General features: G+C 56.7%; 2 pseudogenes; both read left to right on the top strand.

Moving 5' to 3' along the window:
• The first annotated feature begins 10,751 nt into the window (after positions 1–10,751).
• LOC132491573 (dynein light chain 1, cytoplasmic-like) lies at positions 10,752–11,030 on the top strand (annotated as a pseudogene).
• A 9,774-nt stretch (positions 11,031–20,804) lies between these two features.
• LOC132491572 (transcriptional enhancer factor TEF-4-like) lies at positions 20,805–22,976 on the top strand (annotated as a pseudogene).
• The last annotated feature ends 850 nt before the right edge of the window (positions 22,977–23,826 follow it).

Below are 23,826 nucleotides of genomic sequence, written 5' to 3'. Positions count from 1 at the left end.
CTTCGAGGAGCGAGCCTGGGGAGGTCCAGGGCAAGACATCCTGGGGAGGGTCTGAGTGAGTGTCCAGGCCCACAGACAGGTCCAGAGCTAGGTGCGATGGCAGGAGAGGGGCAGCGCTGGGGCCAGAGCCCAGGTGCCCGGGGTCAGCGTGGGCCCGGGTCTGCATATATCCCGAATCCTCGAGAAACAGCCTCCCCAGGGTTGTGGTGGGGTCAGGCTGGGCAGCAGCACCCTGTCCTCTGGGCCATTGCTGGAGGCAGTGTGGCCTGTGATCCCGACCGCATCCGTGCTGGCTGCCTTGATTTTCCTGCCTCCAAAGGGGATAGGGACTCGGGGGTGGGGGAGGGGAAGACACTGGCTGGGAGCCCGGAGCTGGGGCCCAGGCCAGAGCAGAACCAGCCACCGATGTCCCTGCTCCTCCAGCCTCCGGGCCTTGAGTGGCTCTGGCAGGAGGGCAGGGAGGGCCCTGAGCAAGCTTGTTCCCAAAAGATGCTCCCCCTCCTCCCCGCGGGTCCCATCTCCTTGCCTCTCTCCCCCCTCCCCCAGCCCCCTGTACAGAAACCAACAGGACTAAGCTTCTCTCCACATCCCACCTGGGTCACCCGTCAGCACCTAGACTCCAGCCTGACTTTCCCCTACCCATCACTGCCCAGAGACCATGACTGCCCTCTGTCCTGGCAGGGGCCTGGGCACTAGGGGTCGGGCTGGTCTCTGGAGCTGGGGCAGGCGGTAGCCGTGGCGCCGGCCCAGGCAAGTTGGGCGGCGACTTGGTGGGGGTGAGCCTCTCACCCCCCCAACCAATACCTACCGAGTCCTGGTGCACAGGCTGCAAGGGCCCTGGGGTCGGCTGATCGAGTGGGCTGGGGGCGTGTGCTCAGGTGTGTGCATCTCTTGGCGGCTGGTGGGAGGGGAGACCCAGCAGCCGGGTCGGAGCGGGTGTGCCCGGAAGGTGGCAGGCCTGCGCTCTGCTCGAGGGTCCAAGGGGGCGCTCCTTGGAGCAAGTCCTGCCTGGGGGGCGTCCTCTTCCTCCTCCTGAGTCTGGCTTGGCTTCTCTCTTCAGCTCCATGCAGACATTCCTCAGGAAAGAGCGTGAAATACAAATTGGATAATTGCCGTTATTCCATATATGACTTAGATGCTCTGATATAATAATCAGAGAAGAAACCAGGATAAGTGGTAAAATTCATGCTAAGAATTTATATTTAAAATTTTTCTTTGCTTAGAATGACATTAAATAGCAGCAAATAAAAAACATCACGTGGAGGAAAGGACCAGGCTCTGGATCCCAACGCCTTTAATGACCCACCTTGCCTGCTGTTTGGAACAGGGCCCTGCATTTCCATTTTGCTCTAGGCCTGCACCTGGGGCCCTCCCCGACCTGTTTCTCCACCCCAGCTTCCCGCTGACTCACTGTCCACCCCCATCTCTGCCCCGCTCCTCCCCAGGCCCCCCGGCTGCTGCCCTCTGTCCTGGCTTGGAGTCCAGGCCGCCCGCACCATGCCCTTCATATCACCCCACTCCCTCCCTTCCTCTCTCCCTTCTGGGCCCTCTCCTAGCAAAACCCCACCCCTGGTTAAACCCCCTTGTCCACCTGGTCCCTGCAGCTCCCACCCTGCAGGTGTGTCCAGAGAAAACCTCACCGCTGTGCTGACTGGGTGTCGGGGAGGGACAGGGCCTGGGCTGCATCGTGTGTCCAGCAAGTATCTGATGAGGAGTAAGCTGATGACCCCTGAAGCCCTTTGCCCCTGTGCGCCAGGTCACCTGCTTGGCCCTGCCCCTTGCAGTCCTGCCCCAGCCTGCCCACCAGCACCAGAGCCCCGCCCCCAGCCCCTCCCACCTGCTCCGCCCCTCCTAGCCAGGAGGGCTTCTGGGCAAGGTGACCGTGGGCCTCCTCCCAGCTCAACGGACTACCAGCTACTGACCAATCAAGGGCTCAGAAGCCTCCCCTGGGCCGTTCTCAGCAGGAGTGGGCTCGAGGCCACGGACACAGGATGGAGACCCCACGCGGCTGGGGATTCCATCCCGTGTGAGCCGAAGGTGGAGAAAGATCTTGACTCTGTGTGCGCAGGAGAGTCTGTGGGGTGGACGGTCTGCCCTTCCGTGGCTGCCATCCTGCTGACCCCGCTGGTGTCCGTGGAGCAGCCTCCGCACCTGCAGGGGTTGGGGGAGGATGGGATGGAGATTCTGCCACGGGACCGCTGCAGCCCTCACCCCCGACCCCCTCCCCTGCACGGGACCCTCTTAGGCAGATGTGACGTTTCCCAGGTTTCCTGTCCCTAACCCCCACCCCCCCTAAGCATGGCTCCTTAGCTGTGGACCCAGGGGGGACGGGACAGATTCATGCACACCCATGGGTGTCACACCCCAGGGCTGGGTGTGGGATTAAGTGGGGCCACATCTCTCAGCGACGCGGAGCAGACGGATTGGTAAGCACCTGACAGTGTGAGTGTGGGCTGGGGGCCCCAACTTTCCATGACTAGGGGTGACCTTTGCGTGGGGAGAACACCGGGGGGGGAGCTGGAATTTTCGGGAAATGTGCCCCAGTTCCCACCCCTTCCTCAGTTTGGCCTCCTTCCCTTTTCTCCTGGGGCAGGGGCTTCCTCCCCTCCTCATCGAGCTGGGGAGGCTGGGCAGTTTAGGAATGGCGTGGCCGGGCTCCTGGATGCCCATAGCGGCTCCTGCTCTGTAACCTTCCGTGACTCCCACCGCCCAGCCCTACTGTGTGCCCCTCAGAGACGCTTCATTCCAGCAACACAGATCTCCACGCCTTGGCTCACAAGATCCTTCCGGTCCATCTGCCCCTCTCTGTTGACCCCCCAGGATCTCACAGTTTACAAAGGAGAAGGGTCCCTTTGTCCCCATCCTTCCAGTCTCCCAGATGGGGTGGAATTTGGCAAAGCCAGAGGATGGAGTACAGAGCCTGTGTTCTCTCCGCCGACTGCCATGGGGGGAGTGAGCCGGACCCCAGGCAGTGGGGCCTGGTGGTCTCTGGGCTCTGTGGGGTCCTCCCTGTGAGACCCAGGGTGAGCCTCAGTCTCCTCCTCTGTGAAATGGGAATAATACTGGTGTCGCTCTCCCAGGGCTGCTCTGGGTCATCTCACACTCGGGGTTGGAGGCACTGATGCCCCGGGCCGCCCTCTGGGGTCTTCCTCACTGACTAGGAAGGAAAGACTTGTAATTAACACCTCCCACGTGGACTGTGCCTCCTGACGGCTGACAGCGGCTGGCCAGGAGCTGCTTCTGGCTCTTTAAAGGTCCCTGCGATCTTCTCTGGTTGTTAATTCGCACTGTCTGTGGAGAAAGCAAATGTCACTTTCTGCTGGCCCCAGACCCCTAATGAGCGGTGTCTGGAATAATGAGTTTTCCCTGTGCTCTCATTACATGGAAATTACTTCCAAAAAGCAACTCAAGAGGGGCATGTGGGCCTGAGGCAGCCCTTTCCAGAGGGACACCGGTCCTTGGGACGAGGGGTGCCTTTGCCCTGGGGAGGGGCTTACAGGGGAATGAAGCCAGAGGCAGGGCCTGAGCTGCGGTTGCCTGGGAAGCCGGAGTTTGGGCGGCCCTGTGGGCGTGCCCGCCTTGGAGCTCAGTGACGGGAGGAATGAGTTCCTCTCAACCCCTGCTGCCCAGGCTCCACGCAGGCGCATTTCCTGCTCTTCTCTTAAAAGGATGCTTTTTGGCAAACCTCAGAATGTCATTAAAATTTCACGGGCTCCCCTTAAGTGGAGTACCGTGGGCTATGACCTCAAGCCAAGTCTGCGCCTTGCCCAGGTGTGTCTCCCGTTGGCGAGCTCTCCCCTGGATGTCCCGGGAAGGAGCCATCATCTTGCCGCTGCAGGACAGGTTGGCCGGGTCCTGACGCTCACTGGCTGGGATGCCATCAGATTGAATTCACTTCCAAATAGAGCTTTGTTGACACAACTACTAAATGCCAGATGACTCTTTTTGCTCTCTCCGTGCGTATTTCAGGGCTCTGCCAGCAGTGATGAGTGTTTCATTGTAAATTGCTGCACTGGCCACAGCGTACCCCTCGCTGGGCATTGTAGGGCCGGCCAGGTGGGTTCTGATGTGCTGTGGGTATGGGGGTGCCCACAGCCTGCACGGTTTGGACCCCAAAACCGAGACGCCTTCTGTGAGCCAGCCGACTCCCTGGATGACGGCATGGCCTCTGCCACTTGGAAGGTTCACTCCTGTTGGTGCCTGGGGTTTCCCTGCTGCTGTAGCTGCCATCCACGCAACTAAGAGCAACTCCATGCCTTCCCCACACAGCACTCTGATACCCACCCCCACAGGAAGCATTGCCTGCTCTCCCAGTGGCCCCCGACCCACCTGGCTGTCTGCCCCTGCAAACCCCACACAGCCTACAGGACTGAGTGCATGTGTGCCTGCCTGCAGTGTGGACGTGTGAGTTCATAAATAAATGTGTGGGCTCCTTAGGAAGGACACACTAGATGTTCATGAAACAGTTGAAAATGCACACGTGGCTGAATGAACGCGTGTATGAATGTGAATTCGTTCATTAACACGCACAGGTGAGACTCCGCTGTCCGTGTGGCTTTTGTAATAGTGGCCACCAGCAAACACTCCCTAAAGGCCTGGACTCGAGCTGGTGGTCCAGGGCAGTGACCCTCACGGCTGCCAGCTCCCCAGCCCTCCCCGTTTCCGGCTGGTACACCCATGTCTGGGGGCGAGTTCTGTGCACCTGGGGAGGTCTGGGAGCCTCCCCTTTGGGGGGGGGTCCCTGTTCATCTTGTAAAGGAACACCTTCCTGGCATGAGGTGCCCCTGCCCACTGTACCTTGGACAGCGTTTCTGAAATGGTAATGAGGATCTAAGAGACCTCATTAATCCCAACAGCCGTGACTGGGGTGCCCAGTCATTCTGCTGGGGCTGGCGGAAGGTGGAATTTGCTTTCTTCTTTAGTCAAAGAAAATGACTAAATGCATGAATGACTAAGTCTGTGAATAATGAACTGTGGAGGCTTGACGCACGGGCCACTCGGCGGGCACCACGCCATCAACGTCCTGAAGGGATGAGTGAGAGAATGACAGAAGGCAGGGTGCTGACTCAGGAGGTGCTCGGAGGTCCTCAGAAGCCCGCATGGTGGCCCTCAGGACCCTCTCACCTCCAGGACCCTCAGCCTTCCCGCAGCCCTGGCTGGAGGTCAATTGACTGAGAACAACCCAGGCCTGAGCTTGGTGGCAATCTTCTTGAGCACAGGACCGTGAAGAAGGCCTGCCTGCTGGCTGAAAGGTCACCCTCTGGCTTCGTTCTTTCTTTTGGGTTCCTCTTGTAAAATTTACATTCATAGGCTTTGTTGTTAAGCAGTTTTGGGTTTACAGAAAAATTGAGTGGAGTTGAGGGGAGGCTTGAATCTTTGCACGTTCTGTGGGTTTGGCAATTGTGTGATGACGTGTACATCATCACAGCATCCCACAGAGTAGGCCACTGCCCTAAACATCCCACCCCTGTGCCCCACCTGCTCATCCCTCCTCGCCCAGCCCCTGGCAATCACCTCGGGGATTGTGCGCTTCGTGTTGCATCTGAGAAGTCACTGCCATAATGAGGGTCCTCTGGATTTTCTCCTATGTTATATTCTGGGAGTTTTACAGCTTCACGTTTTACATTTGGGTCTATGATCCAGTTTGAGTTGATGCTATGAAAGATGTGAAGTCTGTGTCTACATTCTTTTTTTTTTTTTTTTTTTTTTTTTGCGTGTGAATGTCCAGGGTTCCTCTTTAAAAACCCAGCATGTCCTGGCGAGAGTAGCTCATGTGCTTGCTTGTGACGCCTGTGCTTGGGTCGTTTTACTCCCAGGCCAGCCTGGTGCCCGTGAGTCCTGAAGAAAAGATCAGGCTGCCCTGTGCTGGGCACCACTGGTGAGGCGGCACCCGTGCCCTGGTCTCTGCCCCTCGGGAGGCCACTGGCTCCCAGAGGACTGATGAGGAATGTCGGCCCCCATCACCAGCCGTCCCCCCAGTTTCTCACCCACTCAGAGTCATCGGGGTGGGGGACACGAGAAAGGCAAGCGCTTTCAGGCCACTCTTCTTTGTTCTCATTACTGTCGGGGCAGGTGGCCCGAGGTCCTGCACAGACCCGTGTGCTGTTAATGCTGCTGGCGGGGTCGAGACCAGGTGGTTCCTGAACCTTCCTGTGCATCTCCTCTTGGTGGCGCCGGACCCTGGGTCCTTGCAGAGACCGAGGCGGTCAGGGCCCAGCTCCCGCCTTCAGGGAGGGTCTGGTGGGGCAAGAGGTAGCCATGGTGCAGCCTGCCAGGACCCCGAGAGGGACTCAAGCGGGCAGAGGGGCACAGACGTGCATAGCAAAGCCAGTCTGGAGAGTTGGAGAGGCATCCTGGAGGAGGCATCATCCAAGCGGAGATTTACAGGACAGGTAAGAATTCACCGCAGGTATCAGTGACGGGAAAGGGGGACAAGGGACGTTTTCAGGGCAACAGGGACCAGCCAGAGCTGGTGTGACGTGATGCGGAGCTGTGATGACTTCAGCAGAGGCCGCCAGCGACCCACTGTGCTTGAACCAGGTGGGCTCGTTGCTGCCGTCGTGGGAGTGCACACCTTGGGGACCACGGGTGTCTCCACGACAGGTCTTAGAATGGACTCGGGCCTGTGGTGGGTGATTTTCAGGGGGACTCAAGGAAGGGGGGTTGGCGCTGGCTTGGGTGCTATCAGGAAGCAGCTGGGGGTTTTTGATCACAAGGCAGATAATGGAAAGAAAGGCTGGGGGGCCTGGGATGCCGAGCTGAGGAGCTCGGGGCAGTGGGAGTCCCTGGGGGCTTCCAGCTGATCAGAGCTGGTCGCTCTCAGAGGGCATCAGGAACCCACTTCACTCTGGGATGGAGACCCAGGCCTGGGACCTCCTGAAACCCAGGAGCCCAGACTACTCAGCTGTTTGGGTTCTGGGACTTGGAAGGAAGAGAAACACACTCTCAGAGCCTGTTTCCATCCAGCTGTCCAGGGCCTGCTCCCCACCTCGGCCACTCAGCTCCTGGCGCTTGCCCAAGTTCAGGGACTGGCGGTGCAGTGGTGAGCTGGACAGGACGCCACCCTTCCTGAGCCCCTGGCCAAGCCTCTATGTGGCTCCTTCACACTTAATTCCTACATCTTTTTAGTTATTTCATTTTAAGTGTATTTTTCAAGGTTGAAAACACTGTCTAGTGTAGACCACAGTTAATTGGTCCAACTAGTGTGGTTCCTAGTCCAGCTGGGATCTCCTGTTCTAGAAATTCATGGCCAGAGGATGGCTAGGCCCGGGCCTATCCTGAGTGTGGCCATGCTGGGGGCCCAGGGTGTTTTCCAGCTTTAACTCCCCCTGCTGCACCCCCATCCCCCCATGCACCCGGAGCCCAGACTCACATCCTCCCTCCCCCCATCCCCCCACCCCTTTCCTTCCTTTCGTATAAAAAACAGACGTGGTTGGAGCAGAATGAAATCACATGTCCTTGGCACTAGGCACTGTGTGTGACACCCAGAGTCTCATTCTCGCCATTCCCACCAGGGCAGGGGACGTTTTCTCCATTTTACAGATGAGAACACTGAGGCTGGGGTTGAGGGCTCAGTGCTCAGGGCTGTCTTTCCGCGCCTCGCCGCATCCTGAAAAGAGCTCATGCTTCATCCGAGTCTGAACTAGGACAACTGGGGCACCTCTTTCACCCCAGAACCCCCAGCACCCCATTTTGCCCTTTTAGGGGGCATTTGGGGGAAATTGTCTCGTCCCCTCCAAAGTCCCCCTGGAGGCAGCAGGAGGCAAGGGATGGTCGGGGCTGCCACGGGGGCCAGAGGGAAGCAGCCTAACTCCACGTGTCTGGCAGCCGTTCCCTCCAATTAGCAGGAATGAGCAGGCGCTGCCCACAAGAGGCCCTGGTAATTAGAAGGTCACTGTGGTGTTCCTTCTCTTAATTACATTTGGGTGACGGTCGCAGCCGCGAAAGAGCCAGGGGGTGACCCTCTGCCCCTGGGGAAGTGCATCCACATAGAAGAAAAAGAGAGAGGTCCATGGCCTCGAACCTGGGGGCATTGCACCATCTTTGCTGCCTTGTGCCTAGCTCCCCACCCGGGGTGGGCACGCATCCAGGTACTTCAGGTCTACTTGAGGTACGAACCTCATGGTTGTGCCTGTGGGTGCCCTGGTTGGGCACCTCTTGGTGGCTGACCTGTCTTTCCAGGTCGTGTTTGCAGACTGGGATCTGAGCCCCGAGCTGCAGGAATCCAAGGGGCGAAGCTTATTGGAACAAGCCATAGGTTGCTGTGGACACCTTGAGGCATGAACCAGGCTCTCAGGATCCTGTAATCACATGGATTCCTGTTCAGAACCCAGCATGTGCTGGATGCTTCCTGTGCACTGACACTTGTCTTTCCAAAAGCTGGCATTGTTGTTGATGCCCAAGGTCACCCAGCTTGTGGGTGATGAGCACCAGAATCAAGTCCACGTTTGTGTGGCCCCTAAGCCTGTGCTCTTCTTCTGATACACTGCACAGTCAATGGAAGAGCCCTGTCCTTGGGCGTGGAGAGGCCTGTTTAATTCCCATGCCCACCATTTGCTGGCTTTGAGACCTTGGGCAAAGAAGCGCCCTCCTCTGAGGGCCGTGCTGATGACCCCTGATAGGATACATGCCAGAATCTGATCTTGGGGGTGTACGTGAGACAGAACACATAAACGTGCTTTAGAAACGGCTCTGCAAGTGCTGGCGTGTACGAGGAAGCAATCCAGGACTCACAGCCCTGATTCACAGGTCTGATCTTGGAGCCCAGAGGGACCACAAGAGATGATGTAGGGCCCCAGCAATTCAATCCAACAGGATGGGCAGGGCTGGACTAACACCAAACTTGACTCTCTCCACTCCTCTGGTGGTAGTGTGCCCTGAGAAGCCAGCACCTCTGCTGGGAGGCCTCCATCCGTCCATCCATCCATCATCCACCCACCCATCCATCCATGCATCCAATATCCATCTACCATCTATCATTCATGCATTATCCATCCATCCACCCATTATCCATCCCCCATTCTTCCATCCACCCGTCCATCTAATATCCATCCATCTATCCATCCATCCATCATCCATCCATCATCCATCCATCTACTTATCCATTCCTCAAGCACTAATCAAGCAGTTATTTTGTGCCAAGAGACAGGGCAGCCAGCACAACCAGACTGGGCCCTGCTTAGGATCTAGTGGGTGAGAGGCGTCGCTTGGGCCATCATATAAATACAACTGTAATATTCACTTTGGCAAGTTTCAACAGGATAAAGGCTCAGATGGCCTGGTGGGTGTCCCGGCTCCTGGGACTCTGAGCAAGTTACAAGCTTCTCTGTGCTTCAGTTTCCTCACCTGTCCATGGAGAATAACTATAGTGCTGACCTTATATGTCTATTATGAGGTGCTGGTGCCTTTGTGAGCATGATGTTCTCAGAAGAATGTCTAAGTGTTTTTCTACTACTGCAACTATTATCATCACTGCCATTTTTGCTCCGGGCCCTGTGAAGGATGGCTTGGAGATGTGAGGCCAAGGAACAGGAGGGGCTCTCATGTCCTTCTGATATGGGGAGGGTGGGAAACATGTTTGCTCCTAAGATCCCCTAAACTCACCTATATGAGTCCCTGGGGGCCTTGGTGAAGTTAGGTAGAGGTGACATGATAGGGCAAGGATGGGACCTCAGGGAGGGGGCCTAGGAACGGTGACCCCTTCACGTGGCTCTTCATGTGCCAGACGTCCTTTCATGTAATCACTCCCAACCTTCTGGAAGGTTCTAGCGCTATTCCCATTTTAAGCTATAGAGACTGAGACTCAGAGAGGTTAAGTAACCTGCCCAAGGACACAGCTAGTAGCCAGGACTCCCACCTGAACCACACGCTTTGCTGCTGGGCTCAATGCTTTCCGTGCTTGGTCTGTGAGTGTCCTGGGGCTGCCCCAAACTGGGGGGCTGAAAGCAACAGGAGTTTATCGTCTCCTAGTTCTGGAGGACAGAAATCCAAAATCAAGGTGTCGGTGGGGCTGCGCCCCCTCCAGAGGCTTTGGGGGAGGGTCCTTCCTGCCTCTTCCAGCTCGTGGTGGCCCAGGTGTCCCTGGCTTGTGGTCGCACCCCTCCAGTCTCTGTTCCAACTTCATGTGGCTTCTCCTCTGTCTCTGTGTCTCTTATAAGGTCACTTGCCATGGGATTTAAGACCTACCTGGTTAATCTAGGATGATCTTCTCATCTCAAGATTGTTAACTTAATTACATCTGCAAAGACCTTTTCCCCAACCAAGGTCACATTCACAGGTTCTGGGGGTAAGGACACGGACATACCTTTTGAGAACCCCCATTCAATCCACTACATTTGGGAACAGGTGAGACGGGTTCCCATCACAGGAGAAGCCTGCTGGAGGCTCTCTCATCCATGCTGGGAGGCTTAGGGTCCCCGGGGGCCCTGCTGGGGAGATGGACTCCCTCCTGCTGTGAGCACACGGCCCCAACTTGGTTATTTTAGCCCCTCCAAGAGTTGCTTCTGCGTGGCCTCCCATCCTGCCTGCTTCCAGAGGGCAGGGCGCTTGTCTCTGTCTTTTCTGTGGGCTCGTACCCCACTCTCGGCCTGGCATGCAGTCGGGGCTATTAACAGTCAGGCCCATGACTAGGCGGCGGCGGCTGGCATGGGGCTCCGTAGATGCGCCGCGGCTTCGGTGGGGACCGCTCCTGTCGAGGGGTCTGAGCCTCACCAGCCCCTCCCCGAGGAGAGCAGTCAGCCAGCCCCTGATCCATGGTAACCACGTGTGACCGAAACGCCGTGATGAAAAATGCCAATATGTCAGAGGAGATGCAACAGGACTCGGTGGAGAGTGTTACTCAGGAACTAGAGAAATATACTATAGAGAAGGATGTTGCCGCCCGTATCAGGAAGGGGTTTGACAAGAAGTACAGACCTACCTAGCACTGCACCGTGGGGAGGAACTTTGGTAGTTTTGTGACACGTGAAACCAACCACTTCATCTACTTCTACCTGAACCAAGCGGCCATTCTCCTGTTCAAATCTGGTTAAAAGCATGGACTGTGCCACACGCCCAGTGATCCATCTAAAAAATAAGGACTGCAGCCTAGATTCCAAATACCAGAGACTGAAATCTTTAGCTTTGCCTAAGGGAACACTGGATTTTTATTGTGTTGTTTTGTACAGGACATTCTCTGTACTAGTTTGTTGTGGTTATTAAGCAATTAGCAAAACAAAACAAAAAATGAAAACAAAAACAAAACAAACAAACAAAAAACGTCAGGCCCAGGAAGGGAGGGACAGGGTGGATGCTGAAGTCTGGCACCCACTCCGCCATTGTGTGGAGGCCCCAGCAGGCCGCTCTGGGGACCCTGAGCCTCGCACAGGTCCTGGCTGCCCCGTGGCCTGAGCCGAGCTGCTCAGCCCGGTCCATTAGCTCTTTTTACGTCTTGTCCTCTCTGTGGCATTGCCAGGGATGGCTGAGCAAACAACTGGACCAGGAGAACACTCTCAGGCCTGGAAATTCCAATAGCATTTCTTTAACGTGTCATAGTTGATTGGCAGTAGCTGCCTCTGATGGTTTCAGGGGGAAAAGAAAGTAATTTGGAGCTGGGAAATTGCTATTGATTGAGCAAGAAGTTACTGCAGCCGGGCTGTCTCTGCTTCCTCGGCTCCAGTTTCCCTGCTGCCATCCGAACGTTCCTGAGAGCTTTCCCAATTACCAGATGTGGTCGCAGCTGTGCGGTCAACAGACCCTGCTTCCCAGGCCAGGGCACCAAGGCCTCACCAGGCCTTGCTCTCTGCACTTGCTTGGGGGTCCTGTAGGTGCTGTCCCGGCGCTCACCTCTCCAATCCTCCTGAACCGTCGGGGGATGGGGGACACTGCCCCACGCCCAGAGGCCTCGGCACCCAGGCAGTGCCCTGAGGTGTGACACGCGTGTAACTGGAAAGGCTGGATACACATCTGTATCTGGACATGAAGGACCTCACACTGTCGAGTGAAACACCCAGAGAGTGGGAGCACGGATGCGGGTCTATGCCTCAACGTCTGCAAACCTGCAAGGGGGCCCAGGGAGGGGGTGGCACCGAAGCTGCAGAAGTTTCGAGCTGGACAGGGGTCTGGGGAGACTTTTCGGTTCTGCTCAGCTGAGTGGTGTGGATTCCTCCCCAGTGAGTTCCGATATCTTCATAGAGAGAAAAAACACTGCTTTTATGAACGTAGCCTTCTTACCCCGTGAGGGGCTCTGTTGAGGGCTGTGCCACCTTCAACCAGGTGAGCACGGCCGTGGGTGCCTGGCTGGGCTGTGATTAGGGGGAGGCGGTAGGGGGTTGGATGAACGGAGGGTCCTGCTGGAGGACAGGGGAAGGAAGGGAATCCAGGCCCTCCCCTATCACCCGCTGCCCCGCATCAGCTCCCTCTGGAAAGGGACCCAGGCAGTGCCCTGAGGTTTGACATCCGCAATTGGAAAGGAAGCCAGAGAAGTGAGCCACTAAAGCCCACTGGGACCTGTGGGCATGGCAGCCACAAGCCAGGAGGGTGGCCAGCATGGAGGACCCAGGCTCAGGGAACCAGGAGGGCTCGTCTCTGGCCCGGTGGCAGACAGGAGCCCTGGGGGCCTCGCCTTGACCCCAGCCCTCTCTGGGAAGGATGGGGGCTACCTCTGCCCCTGGCTGTGCTCTGCATCCACCCAGGTTCCCTCTTCCGGTCCCAGCTGCCGTCAGTACGTGCTCACAGCCGCCACCTTCCGCCCTTGGCCACCTGGACCCTCCTGGTCCAAGGTTGCTGCCCCCGTGGGGGCCTGTGCCAGTGATGACCTGATGCAGGGGGTGTGGAGGCCTGTCCCCCTCACCTCAGTTCAGGCAACTCTGAGGTGGTGGCCTAGCCCCCAGGACGCCCCCCCACCCCCCGCCATGTGACCTGCGGAGCCTCGGCTGCTGCACCTTCACTGCAGGCCTGCCTTGTTCTCTGCCCACCTGCTGTCCTCAGCCCCTTACAGGGGGGCCTCCAGGGCCCACGCTCCTGCAGCCTGTTTCCTGGGAAGCAGGGCTGGGACAGGCCCCCCCCATGTGGGCAGGCTCCACTTTTCCTCTCCTCCCCAGGGGCACAGGCCCAGCCCGGGCTCCTGGCCCTGCCTGTCATGCAGGAGCTTCTGGAGACCCCAGGCTGCCCTAGGCCGTGACCACCGGGACCCTGCCCGCCTGCTCTGTCGGTCTTTCAGATGGAGCCTCTTCCCTGCCTCCCCACGGGGATGGAGCTGCCAGGCCCCCGGCCCAGTCTGGAGGCCTGCGGGTGCTTGGTGGGCAGTCCGACCCTGGCAACCCAGACCCTCCGCAGCGAGCCTGGGGCACAGCTTCCCCACTCAGGCAGACTTAAGTCTGGGCCCAGCTAGTAATCTAGTTGGGCAACGACCTTCCTGAGCCTTGGTCCCTCATCTGTAAGGCTGGGTACCCGGTGTGGGGGGGGGAAGGGAAACAGCCCATTAGAGCAGTTAGTACGTGCTCACTTAACGCCATGGGCCGGATCGGATCATGCTGTCCCTCTGCAACAGCCCTGCCACTGTCCCGATGGAACCTCCGGCCTCATCACCCGAGGCTGGTGTCCGGGCTAGTCCTGTCTCACAGCCTCCTGCACCTGCGCAGGGCCATGGAGGGGCGGCGGGCCCGGGGCTGTACTGGGGGGCCCTGCCCCACGTCAGGCGGGCGCTGGGTGTTGCTGTGTCTGCTCCCAGAACTCCTCTCCTCGGGACGGAGCAGACAGGGCTGTCAACTCCGCTCAGGCCCGGGCTCCCCAAACCCAGCTGAGCGTGCCCGGAACAGGGAGCAGTTCCTCCCAGCAGCTGGTGCGGCCCCAGGCTGGCATCTCCCGGGCCGAGTGATGCTGATTAACAGGAAATGATGCACAGGCAAAGGGAGCAGGCACAGTGCCGACCTGCTGGCCCGGGGCCCGAGCTCGTCATCCAGGCCTGGTCCCTGGGACGCGAGGATGTGGGGCTGGCTTCCTGCACCCACAGCTGTCTTCCTTCAGTGGCTTCCTCGGGGCCTCTGGGGCTCAGCAGGGGAGCAAGGATTCCAGGTGGGATTTATCATATATTTTATACACGACGGAGGCCCAGAGAGGCAGGTCTCGCCCAGATGCCCAGGTCCTCAGCTCCAAGAGCCCTCTCTGCTCCCCCAAAAGACTCTCAGTTTGTTCAGACCAGACCATCCTTCTCTTTACTTGCCTTGACTTGCCCTCCCTTTGGCCATCTCCAAAAAAGAACCCGTACCAGCTTATTGCACGAGTAACACAGGTCAAAATGGAAAAGCTAGAGGATCCTGAGAATTGAAAGAAGGAGGGGAGGAAATCCTCCCAAACCCCTTATCTGGAAGTAGCCCCTGTGTATAATTCAGCAACCGCTTTCTCATGTAGGTGAGGCATATCATTATACAGAATCCACATTTGCTGTTTGTTACCTGTTAATTTCACTCAACAGTTTATCGTGAGCACACATCTGTGTCAATAGACGCGTTTCTACCACATTGTGTTAAGTTGCTATTTGTGCAGTGTTCTAGTGAATGTATGCACCGTAATTTATTCAAAGCCCTCTCACTTGACACTTCAATATCTTTTTTAAAGTATGAAAGCATTTCTGTGCACGTCCTTAATTATTTCCTTAGGAAAAATTCCTAGAAGTGGAATTGCTAGGTAAGAGGGTATATGTGTATATACATTTCTTTTTTCAGAATAAATATGTTATTACTGTATAGTGATTAAAAAAAACAGGTTTATTGAGATATAATTCATGTGCCATACAATTCAGTGATTTTTAGTGTATTCACAGAATTGTGCAAGCACCACGATCAATTGGAGAACATTTCGTTGCCCCTAAGGAGCCCCCGTCCCCACCAGCACTCCCTTCCATTGCCTGCCCCAGCCCCCGGCTACCACTTATCTGCTTTCTGTCTCGATGGAGTTGCCTCTTCTACAAGTACAATCACAATACGTGGGGGAGAGTGCCTGGTTCCCTCCACCAGCACCCTGTTCTTGAGGTCCTCCACACAGTAAATGGATCGGAACTCCACTCTTTGGTGTTGCTTGGTAACACCCACTGGAGGTGGCATGTCTATTAAGGTGGCATGTATATTATCTGGCTTTTCATAAGCACCGGGCATGGCACTCCCCAAAGGCAGCATCCATTCCGACTCCCAGCAGGAGTTGGGAGTGTCCAGGTCTCAGGGCGGGTTCTGGGACTCTGTCTTTGTCCCCATGCCTGGTTGGGGGCATCTGCCCTGGGGTCTTGGCCGGAGGGCAGATTGCAGACGCTGTCACAGCTGGGGTCAGCCGGAGCCCCACGGGGGCAGTAACGATCTTCAGGCTGTCACAACAGTCTTTAAAATATCTTCAAACCAGAGGAATTTTAATTTGCCTTAATTAAAAAAATGGCATAGAGCAGCTTTTTTTTTTTTGGTGTTAGAAAAATTGATGTCAATCTCACATCCAACACACAATAGAAGTTTGGATACTTTTTATTTATTTATTAAAATTTATTTGTTTATTTATTTATTTATTTTTGGCTGTGTTGGGTCTTCGTTGCTGCGCGCGGGCTTTCTCTAGTTGCGGCGAGCAGGGGCTACTCTTTGCTGTGGTGCACGGGCTTCTCATCGTGGTGGCTTCTCTTGTTGCGGAGCACGGGCTCTAGGCGCACGGGCTTCAGTAGTTGTGGCACACGGGCTCAGTAGTTGTGGCTCGTAGGCTCTAGAGCACAGGCTCAGTAGTTGTGGTGTACGGGCTTAGTTGCTCTGCGGCATGTGGGATCTTCCTGGACCAGGGCTGGAACCCGTGTCCCCTGCATTGGCAGGCGGATTCTTAACCACTGTGCCACCAGGGAAGCCCTACTTTGTAAAAAGTGTGGTTGCAATGACAGTAGGGAAGAGGCCATTAATATCTTCCACATCGTGGGGGACTGAAAAACTGCCCCCTCTCCTTTGGGTTGGTCCTTGCCCAGCAGGTTTTGGGAGAGCAGGGACCGCCTCTCCTAGGCCCATAGTGACAGCCCCGCCCACCACTGCCTAGACTGACGCCTGGGTCCCACTCCTTGGGTCAAGCATTGCCATCGGCAGCCTTCCTCTGGGGATGGGAGCTCTGGTGTGCCTCAGCCAGCACCGCCTCTGGCCACGTTTGCTCTGCCTGGGGGTTTGCAGCTCCTGGCCTCGGCATTCCATGTGGGCTCTGCTGGAGAAACTCGTAATAATAAAACCCTCAGCATTGATTGTTGGCTCTCTATCAGCTGCTACACGAGTCCCACGTCCTCCCTAGCATGGGCAGGAAGCAAGGCCCCGAGGAAGGACATGGCAAAGTGTATTCCTGACCCAGAACTCTGATCTCACCTGGAGTCGTCTAGAGCCATCCCGCCTGGAGCCATCCCGCCTGGAGCCATCCTTGCCCTGAGAAAGAGAGGCTCCTGGCCTCCAGTGAGCTCTTGGCTTTAGTGGAGACAAGGCGTCACACAGGGGCCGGCCTGTCCTTGTGGCACACCCTATCCTGCACGCCCACCGAGACTGGAGCTGGCTGAAGACCCCTGGCTGGAGGACAGAGCTCTTGGCTGCTGGCCGAGCAACGGGGAGGGAAAGGTCAGGGGAGGGAAGTGGCTGAGGGCTACTCCAGGGTCAGGAATGGCACTGCTGCAGGCTGTGGAACAGATGCGGTAGGTGCTTCAGGGAACACAGCTGAAACACAACAGAAGGGGAGTCCCTGAACCCCACCTCCCAGGGACAAATGGCCTCCCCCAGGTGAGATCCCATAGGCTCTCTACACTTACAAGAATTTCTCTCTTTTCTTAAAGTGGTTCAAGAAAAGGACCACATCTGTAACCGAACCCCATGCCCCTCTGGAGAAGTCCACTGCCCCAGTAAGTAGGTGGCTCTGAGCCATGGCCCTGACCCTGCCACAGGGGAAGGAGCCACATCTGACATTGGCCATACAAGGAAAGGTACATACAAACCTCTGCTCTCCAGCTGGGGCTTGGGTGCGATGAATATTTCATACCCCAAGAAGGCGCTGACATTTTGCTGGATGGCTTCAATTAGCTCCAGAGCCTCATTCTCATGCTAATAATCAGCTTGCTTATCATAATGGTTTATTAATCTATTTCCCACTGTGAAGTCACACGGCGTGTTTCACAGATACCTCCTGCTGCTTCCTTGATTGGATGGAAATGACTTGGGCACTGCCGTTCTCGGAGGACTCGGGTGGGGTGTGGGCTGGGACAAGAGGCTTACAGTTCTGGGGTGTTTCTCTGTGTTCCCGGAGGCTAAGGGGGCCCTTCTGGGTGGAGCATGGGGACATGAGGCCACGAGTGGTGGCTGGGTTTTCTCTTTTCTGGCTCTGGCTGTTGGGGCCATCCTGCGATTCCCCAAAGGGGGACTGAGGAGCATTGGGAAATCCTTTAGAAGAAATTTCTAAATGGACAATTTGAGATGGGTTTAGGTAGGAGAGGTGGGAGATGGTAGAATAGTTTGGGTGGGCATTTTTTTTTTCAAAAAGGATTTTTATGTAAAGGTTGCTATAGCCTGTGTCATGTGACCTGTCATCCTGGACCAGGATGGATGCCTGACCCCGAGGCAGCCACCAATAGACTTGCCAGTGGCTAGGAGTTGGCCCAGTGCTACAGTGATGCCTATCAGGGCTGGCCTGCCCACTGCAGGTGTCATCATGGCATACGGAGGCAGGAACTGGTCCCACTGGGGGCAGTGGGTGTGGGGCTCCCCCTCAGGGCTGCTTGGCCATTCTCAGGTCAGAAAGTTTTCTTTGCTGGCTAGTGCCAGCTCTCCTGTCGGGGAGGAAACTGTTTTCACTGGGGAACACGCCTGAATGAGCTGCTTGTGGAGGGAGAGCTCTGCTCAGGGATGGCTGGGGACGTGGGGGGTTGGGGAAGGGAGGGGAGAAGCAGACGGAAGACTGAGCTGCTCCGGGCCAGGCTGGGGTCCAAGCACACAGATGTGGCCAAGGAGATGCTTTCTTCACTTGAAATCATTTCAAAATAAAAAGAAGAGCTGCACACTCGGACAGAGATCTTCTGTATACGACCCCGCCCAGCCTCCCTAAGGTCCCTACCTGATTGTAATACAGTCAACAAGGGGAAGATATTACCGTGCATGTGAGACTATTCCCTAAACCACAGACCTCGCCACGGGCTCCCCAGTTTTCCACTGAAGTCCTTTCCCTGTTTCAGGATCCGATGTGGGTCCCGCCCCAGACGCCCCCTTGCATTTTGTTGTCTGCCCTCCTGAGCCCTCTGCCTGCGCTGTTCCCTCTTTCTGTTCATGTCTCTGCCTTTGGGACAGTGCTGGTCGGTTATTTTATAGAATGTGCCCCAATTTGGGTTTGTCAACTATTTTTTTTCACAAGTAGATGGAGGCTCTGCATTTTGGGCAGGAATATGAGAGAAGGGAGGCGCCCTCTGCAGCTGTCACGTGGGGAGGACCTGATGTCTGTAGGTCTCAGGTGGTGTTAACCTTGATCGCTCCATCAAACCAGTGTTTGTTGGGTTTCTCTATTGCAAAGTTACTATTTTTAAAAGTCACTGGAAAGTTACTATTTTTCTCTTCATAACTAATAAATATCTTTGAGGGAAGTAACTGGAGACTTTACAATTCATTCCTTTTCCTTAAGCTTCTGTTCATGATTTTGAGCTGCCATTGGTGGGTCTTGCGGCAGCGGTGTGCTCACGGGGTATTCAATTCCCCTCATTCCTTCTACAAATGTTAATGAGAATTCTTCTCTAGGGAAGATTCGTCCCTTCTCTTCCACTTAATTATTTATCCAGTTATTTGTTAATGCCGGTATGGACTGGCAGACGTTCGCTTTGTTAGGGGTGAATGTAACACTCCCGGTGTTTATCTTCTTGCCCAGGCTGCTCCAGCACGGGGGATCGCCTTCGTTCGGCTCCCTGCCCTGCCCTCATGCCCCGCCCCCGTCACTTTCTGACATCACAGGATGCTCCAGGCGCTTGCCCTGCTCCACCCCGGGATCAGGCTCTTCTCCAGGGAGACCAAGAGGTTTCTGGAAAAGGAAGTCAGATGTCAGCTTTGCATCTCCTGCTGTGCAGCTTCCAGCGCCCCCTCTCCTGCCCGTGTCATTACCCTGCGTCACCAGCGAAAGTCCCCACTTTCTGTCTCCGTCTCAGGGGTGGTGTGTTGCAGGGTTGGGGGCGGTGTCCCTCATTTGGTTTGGCAGAGGGCAGAGAGAAGGAAGCAGGTCAGGGCCGGTGGTGACGTAGAATGGATCTAGATGGGGACTCATCTTGGCTAATGGATGGCTGGTGGGGGCCGGCGGAGGCCGATGGGCCTGGTGGAGGCTGGTGGGTGGGTCTGGTGGAAGCAGGAAATGGAGTCAGAGAAGCCTGGCCCACTGGCGAGCCCCTCAGAGAGTGCACTGGATTGACCTCGGGCTGGGAGGGGTCTGAGTGGCTGTAGCCAGACTGTGGACAAGTGGCGCGGCTGAGGAAAAGGAGGAGTATCCCCCTGCACCCCACTGCCTGTGAACACCATCTATTCTATGCCCAGCTGCTTAGACTGTAGACAAGTGGCGTGGCTGAGGAAAAGGAGGAGTATCCCCCTGCACCCCACTGCCTGTGAACACCATCTATTCTATGCCCAGCTGCTTAGACCCTGCAGCTGCGCTCTGCACGGGCACTCCCTGCCAAGTTCTCCTGCCTCCTTAGTGTCCAGCCGTCCACAGCATAGGCTCTGCCCTGACCTATGCTCAACCTTGGACTCCAGCTATGGAGGACTCTGCACCCAGGCTGGGGGATGACCTTGACTCTGAGCCCAGACCAACAAGACGCTCAGCTCATCACTGCTGCCTGATCCAGATAGAGCCCCTGAGCCCTGTCCATAGCTACACTCTGACCCCTGATTTTGCTTGTGGAACAGTAAGTCCCTCTTATTTGCAAAACCTTCTGCAAGCCCCTGAGCCCTTTCCTCATATGGCTGTGAGCACACACCTGAGGGCACATAGCTGAGTGCACACACCGCTGAGCTCACGTCTGCGCACTGCTCCAAGGGAAGCTCTGTGCCGTCTTACTCCTTGCTGGCATTTTAGGTGCCCTGATCACACCTGTCCTTACGCCAGCCCGTAGCCCCTCCTGACAGCTGGCTCTGGCCCTCACCTCCCACCCATGTCACCAGATTACCCCCCACTCCCTCCCCCTACAGGTCCCGGGAGCTCATCCCTCTAACCAGTTTCCTCCTTCCCTGTTGGTGAGTTGCATCTGCCTGTTTGCGCCAGGCTGCAGATCTTGGCCAAGGCCATCCATAAAAGCCGAGTTGCTCCCGACAGCATTGTCCCGATGGCTTTCCTCCTCTGGGGCTGCACTGGGAGACAGGAACAGGGTGGCCTGGCAGTCCAGAGGATGGAGGCTGAGGGGAGGGTCCAGTCTTGTTGGGACCAGATTAAGGGCACTGTGGGTTTGGCATGTACCCCCAAACACCAGGGCTTGTACCTGGGACCTGGCTGGAAGCTCAGTCTCCGAGTTTGCAGGGAGAAAGGCTGGAGAGGGGCTTGGGAAGGAAGCCCAGGATTTGGATTTGGGGAGCAGCCGCCACTCCCTGGCCCAGAGGACATGGTGGGTCCTCACCTTCCTGAGCTTTGGTTTGTCCACCTGTACGTGGAGCCGTGTGTCTAGGCTGCTGCTGTGAGGGAGGAGCACGTGGGCAGGAGCCTGAGGCCAGGCAGCAGATGATTTGGGTGCCCTGCCCCGTGCTGTGCACACAGGGTACCCGGCCCGAGGGGGCTCTGCATGGACAGGGCTGGGGCAGGGCTGGGGGGCTGGGTCGGACCAAGGCATGGCGGCCCCTCCTTTCTCCCTGTTCCCAGACAGCCGGAGCCCTCTGGTCCCCTCCAGCCTGGGCCACAGCGAGGCCCTCCTCCCCGTCTTCCTGCTCTCCCGTGCCCGCCCGCTGCTCGTGACTCCACCGCAACCGGGCGTGCTTTCTCTAGCACAGCAGGTCTCCAAGTGTGGTCCCCGTGCCAGCAGCACCAGCTGGAAACCTGTTAGAAATGCACATTCTCAGGCCCCTCCCAGGCCTGGTGGCTCAGAACCCTGGGGTGGAGCCAGCACTCTGGGGGTTCCTCCACACACCTGGGCTTGAGAAGGGTGCTTCGCACAAGTCAGATCAGCTGAGTCCCCCGTCGGCGCTCCCTGTGGGTTCTCAACCCAGCGGAGACACGCAGGATATTTATGAGCACTTACTTTGGGTAGGGAGTCTGCTCAGTGCCTGTTAAGTCTTACAAAGAGTGTGCAAGATAGATGCTGGGTATTTCCGCATTTTCCCAGGTGGACGGAGGTGCAGCCCCTCCCTCGGGTGACCCAGCGTCTCTCCTGTCCCCCTGGGAGCCGGCATCAGCAGAGGGGAAGGCACTGGCTCCACGTGTCTGCTCCATCTGCCAAGGGCTGCCCACCACCCCCCCACCCGACCGACGTTCACCCGCGTGGCACAGGAGGATGGGTTTAGGGTGGCATTCTGTCTCCCCACGCAGCCCAGAGAGACAGCTCCACAAGGACTACTCAAGAGTCGCAGGCATTTAGATTGCCATCTTATTTAAATTTATGCCCGAGGATACAGGCAGAGAAAGGGCCATTTCAAAGTCAGTTTCTGCTTTATGGCTTTATGGGGGATGCATCGGGCAGCTGGTGAAAATATCTTGCCTCTCGCAGCACAAGAAGAGGATCACGTGGGTGGCTTGGGCTTTGGCTGTTTGGGGAAGAAATTCCGCCTCTCAGCCTGGGACCCCTTGCTGAGCCCAGTCCTTCCCCCAGACTCAGCCCTGATCCAGGCTTCAGGCTCAGCCCTCCTCGCTTCATACGCTAGTTCCAGACTGAGCCCTCTTCCTTCTGCAGGCTGAGCCCTGATCCCAGCCCAGACTCAGCTCCAGCCTGGCCTGCATTAATTCCTTTATAAAGTCATGCCATTATTTATGAGGGTGGTAGATTTAACTAGAACTCTCACAGTTTCACGCACCTCTTTGGGCTGACGTACTGTGCAGGAGGCACAGCTCCGAATGCATCATGGTTCAAGGTAGCTGACCTCCGCCGCTGGAGGAACATCTGCCCACAGACTGGGAGCGGACGGGGATAGAGATGGTTGGTGGCTCCTGACACCTCCTTGTGCACAGAATGGTATCCTGGCTGTGGCAGCTGGCAGCGCCGGGGGGAGCCCAGCCTGGGTTCCAGGCCGCTGGGTTGACCCCTGCTCCCTCAGGCGACTTCACTGAGTCTCCTAAATTCCTGCAGTTTCTCTCTAATTTAATTCGGGGCTCAGACTCCACATACTTGTGGGGTGGTGTTGCAGGCTGAGCCGAGCTGACCCTTACCAGGGGCACCTGTTTGTACACATCAGCCAGCCCTGCCCCAGCCCTGGAGCGGCCCCCCTCGAGAGTGTGGACATCCGGCAGGTCTATGACAAATTCCCTGAGAAAAAGGGTGGTCTGCGGAGCTGTATGATCATGGCCCCCCACCACGCCTTCTTCCTGGTCAAGTTCTGGGCGGACCTGAACTGGGGCCCGAGTGACGAGCAGGTGGGGGCCGGCGGTAGCAGTGGTGGCTTCTGTGGAGTGAGCAGCCAGTACGAGAGCCTGGAGCACATGACCCTCACCTGTTCCTCCAAGGTCTGCTCCTTTGGCAAGCAGGTGGTGCAGAAGGCGGAGCGTGCCAGCTGGAGGACGGGAGGTTCGTGCACCGCCTGCTGCGCTCACCCACGTGTGAGTACCTGGCGAATTTTCCACACAAACTGCAGCAGCTGCCCGAGCGCTATATGACGACCAGTGTCCTGGAGAACTTCACCATCCTCCAGGTGGTGACAGACAGAGACACCCAGGAACTGCCGCTCCGCTCTGCCTATGTCTTCGAGGTCTCCACCAGTGAGCGGGGGGCCCAGCACCACATTTACCGCCTGGTCAGGGACTGAAGGGAGACCCCAGAAGTGGCTCACCCCCGAATACCCTCCTCCCAGGAAGGACCTCCAGCTTTCCTCACGCTTCTTACTTGGGGTGGGGTGGTAGTGGGCTGCTCCCCCTTAGGACCTTAAAAGCTCGGGGGTGGGTTGAATGGACTGGGACTGAGAGGAAAGCATGGATCCTGATATTGGGACCTCACAGGGTTGTCTGAAAGGACAGATCACTGCAGAGCATTTGACACGGGGGACAGGAGTGAGACAGCCCCTGGGACGGCACGGGTTTCTGTCTCTGACAGGCACCCCCCTTCTCTGTTTTGGATATTTTGGGGGGCCCCAGTTACACATTGGCTTGTCCCTCTCTGTTTTTCAGCACCCCCCTTTCTTCCCAATCTGCCTCTCCTTACCAGCCCCATCCCAGGACCCTGATATTGAATTTTGAAGGTTAACCCTTTCTGTGCAGGAGTACAGCCAGGTGGGCCCTGGAAATATCTCTATATTTTTAATATAACAGGAGATATTTATAAGTGGGTGTTAGGGTCGCGACTTTTTCTCGGCTGGGCAAGCAGCGGGGTGAGGCTTTTAAACCTCATGTCCTCCTCTAAATGAGCCGTGGGGCTAGACCGTGTTGCCTCGGTCTCCTCCCCTCCCCCCCAAAGTGTGTTGGTTTGTGTTTTGACAGAGGATAAAATTACTTTACCAAAAAAAAAAAAAAAAAAAGGCGCTTTGCAAGCCCACTAAGGGGGCTCCTGTCTTCCTGGCAGCTCCAAGGAGGGAGCGCAGTGGAGCTCCAGGGCCTGACACTTAAGGGGCGGCCAAGCCTTTGGCTGCTCCAGGGCTTTGTAGCAGGTGCTACGTCTCCAGCATCTGCAGGGGGTTCGACCTAGGGCAGGGCACGGGGGAGGAGGCCCAAGGC

This window comes from Mesoplodon densirostris, chromosome 6 (assembly GCF_025265405.1).
Source record: "Mesoplodon densirostris isolate mMesDen1 chromosome 6, mMesDen1 primary haplotype, whole genome shotgun sequence".
Classification (NCBI taxonomy): Eukaryota; Metazoa; Chordata; class Mammalia; order Artiodactyla; family Ziphiidae; genus Mesoplodon; species Mesoplodon densirostris.
This window is presented reverse-complemented; position numbering and strand designations above follow the sequence as displayed.